General features: G+C 44.6%; 1 pseudogene; it reads left to right on the top strand.

Annotated features, from left to right (window-relative positions):
- Nucleotides 1–8519: 8519 nt before the first annotated feature.
- LOC124557549 lies at nucleotides 8520–8637 on the top strand (annotated as a pseudogene).
- The last annotated feature ends 415 nt before the right edge of the window (nucleotides 8638–9052 follow it).

Below are 9052 nucleotides of genomic sequence, written 5' to 3'. Positions count from 1 at the left end.
TGACTGTCGTAATGTAAGGACAGCAATGCCAGACCGCTAAGCCTCCGCAGCATAGATTAGTAGAAATCTGACCTCAAAAGAGTCATCACGAACTGTTGCTAAGCGGTTAGTATATGTGCGACTGCGAGCACGCGCGCTTCTAGCTCGTCTATCACTCACACCAGTGCTTCAATGTGTATGGTTTGGCCAGTGCCGCCAAATGATCTCCTGTTGGGTGATTCAGCTACCCCTGCTGTACTCTTTATGCAGTCCGGAAAGCCTTAAGAACCACGAGCGGTATTTTCATATTCTCTTGCTCGCTACATGCAAATTATTAGTCGTACAGTAAAGATTAACAGGTACTTTCTGTAGTAAGTTCAATGTAGCTAAATTTTGTTCTGGAATACGTTTTCGCTGGAGGACACGGTTTTCGAGTTATTCAAGAAAAACGCGTCTGAAGGTCACTTTCGTTCGTTTTTCTTGAATAATTCGAAAACTGCGGCCTCTAGCAAACAACATACCCCAGTTCAAAACGTAAATAAATTAAATTTCTTGCAAAAAGGTCCTGTTCATTTTTTTCTGTAGGACTAACCGTTTGAGCATAGCGAGCGAAAGGGTATATGTAAATCCTGCGCGTGGTATATGAAGGCATTGCGTGTTGCATAAAACCCATGCATATGGTCAGCTGAATCACGTTGTGTGTTACAAAAATGGTTCAAATGGCTCTGAGCACTATGGGACTCAACGTCTTAGGTCATAAGTCCCCTAGAACTTAGAACTACTTAAACCTAACTAACCTAAGGACATCACACACACCCATGCCCGAGTCAGGATTCGAACCTGCGACCGTAGCGGTCGCGCGGTTCCAGACTGAAGCGCCTACACCCGCTCGGCCACAACGGCCGGCTCCATTACAACTAATACATTTGCCCCACCAGTGCTTCCACTGGTCGAAACATTTTTTGTAGTCATCTTTAATAATGGCTGACAGATCCTCCCTCGTCTTTTTCTTGAATTCCTCACTGTTGTCAAATCAGCGTCCTTTCACGCCCTTTTTCATGCGTGTAAATACGAAAAAGTCGCACAGAGCCAGGTCAGGCGAGCAAGGTGAGTGGAGAGCGGAACCATGCCAGCCAAAAACTGTCTAACAGAGATGGCTGTGTCTGCAGGTGCGTTGTCATGGTGGAAGAATCAATCTCTTGTCTACCACAAATCGGGTCTTTCTTGACGACCACTGTTGCTCAATCTTCTTAAAACTTCCAAATTAAAAGTCTGTCTGTCTGACTTGGAGGAAAAGTTATTTCAATATTTTCGTCGATTCGTACAGCTGATGGACGTCCAGAACGAGGTTTTTCATCAGTCAACATGTTGCCATTTTTAAATCGAGAAAACCACTAGTACACTGGAGCTTTTCCCATAGCGTCGTCTTGGTAAGCTGGTTTCAACATTAAAACTGTTGCAGCAGCATTTTTACCGAGTAGAAAACAAATTTCACAGCTGCACGTTGTTCTCGCAAGCCTGTCATCATAAAAAACGAAACAAGAAGGAAACAGCGCTAGCAAAAACAATCACTGCAGATGAACAGAACAAGCCAGGTCGACAAAACAGGCGGCAATGAACTGGCAATGAGTTGTGCTATACACGCTTAGCAGCAGAAATTCGTGCTACACAAGTTCCGCCCACGGCAATGATATTCAGGTTTTTTTGAGTACCCCCTCGTATATGTGCGAAGTTACAATGACATAGACTATTGTTTGTGGATGTTTCACATTTCTTGTCAGACAGTGTAGTTTCTGTAATAAACAACGCCATTCATTGTGCTAGTAGACTATGTATTTCCATAAGAAAGCCCAAGTGTAACGTAGGTCAACGTACAAGGCAGTGGGGGCAGATTAAGTGCACGTAAGCAACGTCGGACAGTTGATAAGTCAAAGGTGTAGAGCGGCAAGTATGAGAATCGTTAGGTTTATATTACAAGACCCTGCTGTTATATTTGGGACCCGCTCGATCTGGGAGATAGTTACGGGTGCCAGTCACTTATTTAGTTTGGAGGCCACCTTTTTGCAAGATAAACTGTTTCACTTCATTAACGTGAGAGAGTTTAAAACAACAATATCCTCTAAGCGAAGAGATGAGAACTATTCATTTCGTGTCAGGCATAGTCTTTAGAGCAAAATGATGTAGCTAAGTAGGAGTTACGAGCTTCAATTATTCTCATTTACTTCTCTCCTTTAACGTCCGCCTGATACTCCCAAACGCCACGTCAGAGACAGCTAACCTACTTTGGAAGCTGATAAAACTAATACTCTCCTTTAAAGAGTCATTTTAGAATGGTCATTAATCCAAAACGCAATTAGCACACAATTTCCGTTGAAATCTATTACATTAATGTAATTATGTCGACTTTCCGGGCGTATTAATAGATCAAATTCTCGTCGGGTCTTCAATCGGATCAAACTGTCATCTGCACACAATATTTCCGCGTTCCACCTGGCCTCCAACATCAGGTGAGAAAAGCTAAGCAGCTCTCGCCGATAACTGATTCAAACGGTGAACGACGTAACCTTTATATGCAGCGAAAACACGAAAGCACATGCACTAAGATAACGCGCAAGCGCTCAATCGTTGCTGCTGACCCTGATGCAATGAAAACTGGAGTGCCCCAGTGGCGAACACAGTCGAAAACGATATATCGTTAAAAATTATTACTCATAGCCGGCCGATACAGATGTTATTGTTTCTTCATATGTGATAAAACACAATTCCAAATCTCACTTAGATTGTATCCACTATCACGGTTAATGATATTATCTGCTAGTCCGATTCCGAAAGACACTTCTAAAATGGAATCCCAGTAACGCGAGGCGATTGCTGCCACTTGTGTCTCATTGTACAGCATCCTATGTCCCTCTGTAAGACAATGCTCAGCTACCATAGATTTGTCAGGCTGTAATAATTGCGTATGGCGATACGTTCAACATATCTGTCATTGACGGTACGAACAGTTTAGCCAATGTGTATTTTACCTCACTCACATGGTACGAGGTTGAGTCAAATGAAAACCTTAAATATTTTTACAAATATTATTTATTGTGCAGAAGTGGTACAAAGCTGAATCACTTTTCAACATAATATCCCCCACCCCCAATGCAAGTCCTCCGGCGCTTACAAAGTGCATAAATTCCTTTAGAAAAAACTTCTTTTGGTAGTCTGCGCAACCACTCATGCACCGCGTGGCGTACCTCTTCATCATAACGGAACTTCTGTCCTCCCATTGCGTCTCTGAGTGGTCTAGACATATGGAAATCACTTGGGGCAAGGTCTGATGAGTATGATGGATGAGGAAGACACGCAAAATGCAGGTCTGTGATTGTTGCAACTGTTGTGCGGGCAGTGTGGGGCCTTGCATTGTCATGTTGCAAAAGGACGCCTGCTGACAGAAGTCCACGTCGCTTTGATTTGATTGCAGGCCTCAGATGATTTTTTAGGAGATCTGTATATGATGCACTGGTGACAGTGGTCCCTCTAGGCACAACTCGTTGTGCCTGTCCTAGACGAGGAGCATCTTCCACTGAAGTCACACCATTTGCGAACTTCCTACTCCATTCGTAGACTTGCTGCTGCTGAACCTTCATTCGTCGATGAATTTCAAAAGGTTTCACACCTTCACTACGCAAAAACCGAATAAGAGAACGCTGTTCTTCCCTGGTGCAAGTCGCAAGTGGGGCGTCCATCTTTATACTGATACTGCGACGGTATGTGTGCATCTTCACTATGTTGCCACCTACAGGCCATTCTGCAATCTTTAAAAAAATGAAAACTTTAAATTTTTAATAACAAATCGAAATTTAAGGTTTTCATTTCACTCACCCTCGTATTTTGTAAACGCCAGGATTCCCCAAACCAAATCGCCCTCAACAGAGCCAAGAAGTGCTCTAATCTTAGCCGGCGGACGGAATACATATTTGAGTTCATGTTTCTTCAAAACCCTACCTATCTTGGCAGACACATTCCCAGCAATTAGAAGGAAAGCCACAGAAGTAAAATGCTCGTCGAATCTGCGTGTCTGTAGAGCCGTTATGATTAGACACGTCATTAAGATGTTGCAGCTCTTGCGGTTAACCCTCAGTCCACCACGTGCTACCTCGGTAGCACATGCTCTTTTGACCAAGGCCCGTAGGACTCCTATACGATGAAAAGGTGGATGACAGCTGGTAGCATGTAAATACCTGTCAGTATGTGTCGGTTTCCTATAAACTCTCTGTCCATGAGTTGCGTCACCTTTTTATAAACCAGCACATCCCTCCTTTTCAATTCCGCCGTGAATTTGATGGTAGGATGAAAACAATTAAAATGGTCAAATAACCGGCGTAAGGAATCTATTCCATTCCAAACATATCGTTATCATAGTTCAGGTAACAAGTATTCTACCCCATAATCGCTAATCTTTTTCTGGTGGACTTCGGGGATATGGCCCTGGAAAGGTATTTTTGAAGCCTACTTGTTTTTTGAGGTATGATGACAATATGTTTCTTGTTTGGCCACATGGAATAGATTCTTTGCACCGATTATTTGACCATTTTAATTGTCTTCATCCTAAAATCAAATGCACGACGGAGATTGAAATGGAGGGGAAGTTACTCTTTTTGGATATACTGGTGTATAAAATTATTATAGAACCCTTCGACACAGAGTTTATAGGAAACCGACACATACTGATAAGTATTTACATGCTACTAGCTGTCATTCGCCGCTTCAACGTACAGAGTCCCACGGACCTTGGTCAAAAGAGCGTATGCTACCACGGACGCTGAGAATTTACCAAAGAGCTACAACATATTAAGGACGTGTTTAATCATAACGTCTATACGGGCAGACAGATTCAACGTGCTTTTCAGTTTGGACCATTTACCTAAACCAGCTGAAGATGCTTTTAGTCCTGTGGTTTTCCTTCCACATGCTGGGAACGTGTCTGCCAAGATAGGTAGAGTTTTGAAGAAACATGAACTCAGATATGTATTCCGTCCGCCAGCTAAGGTTAGAGCACTTCTTGGCTCTGTTAAGGACAACTTGGGCTTGAAGAAGAACGGCATTTACAAAATACTATGTGAGTGAAGTAAAATATACATTGGCCAAACTATTCATACCGTCAATGACGGTTGTATTTAACATCACTGCCATACGCGATTATTACAACACGACAAATTTGCGGTGGCTGAGCACTGTTACTGAGGGACGTAGGATGTTATACAATGAGACACAAGTGGCTGCAAATACTTCGCGTTACTGGAATTGTGTTTTAAAAGAATCTGTCGAAATCAGACTAACAGATATCATCATTAACCGTGATAATGGATATTTGCTAAGAAAAATTTGGAATCCTGTTTTAGCAGATATGAAGAAACAACGACATCTGAATCAGCCAGCTGTGAGCAATAATTTTTAAAGATATATCTTTTTTCGACAGTATCCTCTACTGGAGACGCTCCAACTCTTCTTGCGCCAGGGGGCAGCAGCAACGATTGAGCACTTGTGCATTATCTTAGCGCTTGGGCTTTCGTATTTTTGCTGCATATAACGGTTCCGTCATTCACGGTTTGAATCAGTTGCATGCGAGATCGCTTAGCTTTCCTCGCCTGTTGATGGCGGCCAGGTGGACCGAAGATATATTGCGGGTTAAAATGGCTCTGAGCACTATGGGACTTAACTATCTGAGGTCATCAGTCCCCTAGAACTTAGAACTACTTAAACCTAACTAGCCTAAGGACATCACACACATCCATGCCCGAGGCAGGATTCGAACCTGTGATGCCGGCGGCGGTGGCCGTGCGGTTCTGGGCGCTGCAGTCCGGAGCCGCGAGACTGCTACGGTCGCAGGTTCGAATCCTGCCTCGGGCATGGATGTGTGTGATGTCCTTAGGTTGGTTAGGTTTAAGTAGTTCTAAGTTCTAGGGGACTGATGACCTAAGATGTTAAGTCCCATAGTGCTCAGAGCCATTTGAACCATTCGAACCTGTGACCGTAGCGGTCGCGCGGTTCCAGACTGTAGCGCCTGCAACCACTATTCCACCCCGGCCGGCGAGATATTGTGTGCTAATAACAGTTTGATCCGGCTGAAGAACCGACAAGTTTCTGATCTAATGGCTCAAATGGCTCTGAGCACTATGTGACTTAACATCTATGGTCATCAGTCCCCTAGAACTTAGAACTACTTGAACCTAACTAACCTAAGGACATCACTCAACACCCAGTCATCACGAGGCAGAGAAAATCCCTGACCCCGCCGGGAATTTCTGATCTACTATGTTGATGTATTGTGTTGTCTCTTACAGGGACAAAAATGCAGTGAACTATAAGAAATTTATTTCAAATACTGCAGAAGACATAATGAAACTACAGAAACTGTGGGAGACTAGAATAGCAGTAAAATATTCGTCGTATAGTTCTGTCTCATGGCAATAGATAATAAGCTGCAGCTTAATAGCTTTTGAACCCATTCTGCTAATTTATACTTGAAGCTCTGTGTTCTATGTGGCACGGAGACTTACCAAATGTCATGCTGTAATGGTTAACTTGGTATCAAAAATTAAAATTTAAAAAGAAAATCTTGGATATGCAGTATTCTGCAGCTGGCAAATAGTAGAAATACATTGATGAGCCAAAACACTATGACATTTTGCTTAATAGCGCGTTTATCCATCAATGTTCCATTGTAGTACAGAGCTAATCTACGTAGCGTGGGTTCTATAAGGCCTTGGTGGGTTTCCTTACGTATGTAGCAGCATATGTCTAGGTACAGGTCCTGCAGATCCCGTAAATTACCACCTGGTAGATTGTGGACGAATCTGGCGCCTGATGGAGTCCAAGATGTGGTCCACAGGGTTCACATCAGCGAATAAGGTGAACAATAAATCAGCGTCCGTTCGCTATCATGCTCCTCAGACAACTAGGGTACCGCATGACCGCTGCGGTCGCAGGTTAAATCCTGACTCGGGCATGGATGTGTGTGATGTCCTTAGGTTAGTTAGGTTTAAGTAGTTCTAAGTTCTAGGGGACTGATGACCTTAGATGTTAAGTCCCATAGTACCCAGAGCCATTCGAACCATTTTTTTAGAATCCTGATTCTGGCATGGATGTCCATCACTGTCGGGGAATAAATCAAGATGAAGGGATGCAGGTGGTCCGTAATTGTGATCACGTAGTCAACTACTAACATGGTGCCTTTGATCACTACCACAGGTCCCATGGAAGCCCAGGTGACTCTCCCTCAGACCATAATGTTGCTCACCATCTGCTTTCGTCCCTTGGGCGGCGCATGTATCGCGTAGCCGCTCGCCTGAATGATGGCGCTCAGGAGACGACCATCGACCCAGCGCAACAAGCAGTATGGCTGATTCGTCCGACCTGTCTACACGTTTCCACTGGTCCATTTGCCAATTTAGATGATTCAGTGCCCACTATAATCGTTATTGGCGATGTCGTTAGGTCAATATGGGGAACGTATTTCTGGGCGACAAGGAATGTCGGTCGCCAGCACGAATCCGCCTGCATATATCATAACTACACTACCACGCAAACATTGGGGTTACACTCGTCTGATGTGAGACGTTCCCGGGGGTGGGGGGGGGGGGGGGGGAGTGGGGGTGACCACTGGAGGCCGAACCGCACAATAACCCTAGGTTCGGTGTGGAGCTGTGGTGGGATGAGTGGACTGCTGTAGCCAATTGTGAGGTTGTGTGCCCCTGCGGGCTGCGGCGGGACGAAGCCTCTCCATACATTCTTGGTCTCCGGTTCCATACAATACAATACAATGGGGAATGCAGGAGTCATCTGCTGCTTGCCCTCATGTTCAACTGAATGCGCTGAACGGTGTACTCAGAAACACTTTTGCCTGAACTAGAGGTCTACCCAGTCGTCCTAAATGCCACAAGTTGTAGCGTATCCTGCGTTCCAAAGTGGAGAAGTCCCTGACCTGAACATTCTGTGTTGAGGTGTGGACGTTCGACTCCTTCCGTCTTACGTGTGGTTTCACAATCTGCTAACGGCCTACTAGCTTCGCTGTTTCCTAGATGATCTCTAACTTGTCAAAGTTCTTTATGTCAATTGATTTCCCAATTAGCGGCCCGTATCGTCGCTAGAATGAGTCCTAATTCGTCTCTCTTCAGCTTACATACTTATCACATTACGTGTAAGCAACACCATCATGCGGCATTAGTTCTCGTGGAGGCCCATGGTCATAATGGTTGGCCCATCTGCTTTTCAAGGAAGCATGAAGTTAGCTGCTAGTGGGCGTGTACTTCTCATTAATCTGTTGCCAGACTATCCTCAAACAGTGTCGTATATACATAATGTTAGGCATATAAGTGCACATATTCCTAGTGATGACTGTGGACAGTATAGTGAACAACACTACAACAGTATTTACTTCTTATGCAGACTAATAATTATAGCCATTACCAGTAGAATGGTTTTAGGGTGCTTAGTACCTCGAAGTACACATGCCAAAAGCAAGTAATTAATGTTTGTTTTCCCATGACAACGCCAACGTCCTTGCCGTAGTGGTAACACCGGTTCCCGTCAGATCACCGAAGTTAAGCGCTGTCGGGCTTAGCTAGCACCTGGATGGGTGACCATCCGGTCTGCCGAGCGCTGTTGGCAAGTAGGGTGCACTCAGCAGTTGGGAGGCAAATTGAGGAGCTACTTGATCGAGAAGTAGCTGCTCCGGTCTCGTAAACTGACATACGGCTGGGAGAGCGGTGTGCTGACTTCATGCCCCTCCATATCCGATGCAGTGAGGCCTGTGGGCTGAGGATGACACGGCCGCCAGTCGGTACCATTGGGCCTTCATGGCCTTTTCGAGCGCAATTTAGTTTAGTTTTCCCTGAGCAGCAGGTGAGGTACTCAAGTATGTATACTTGGACACAAGACGGATTCTCTATACTGACAGACGTAGTCAATTTGTGGCACAATTACGACTCTGCAGGAAACATCAGGTAGTAAATTATGTGACATGTTTGCGGGAAGACTGTTAGATGCAGAGAAAAAACAATTAACACACTGAAGTGGGTATACA

The sequence above is a fragment of the Schistocerca americana genome, chromosome X (genome assembly GCF_021461395.2).
Source record: "Schistocerca americana isolate TAMUIC-IGC-003095 chromosome X, iqSchAmer2.1, whole genome shotgun sequence".
In the NCBI taxonomy this organism is placed as follows: Eukaryota; Metazoa; Arthropoda; class Insecta; order Orthoptera; family Acrididae; genus Schistocerca; species Schistocerca americana.
The sequence above is the reverse complement of the archived record's forward strand: the minus strand, read 5'-3'. Positions and strand labels throughout refer to the sequence as shown.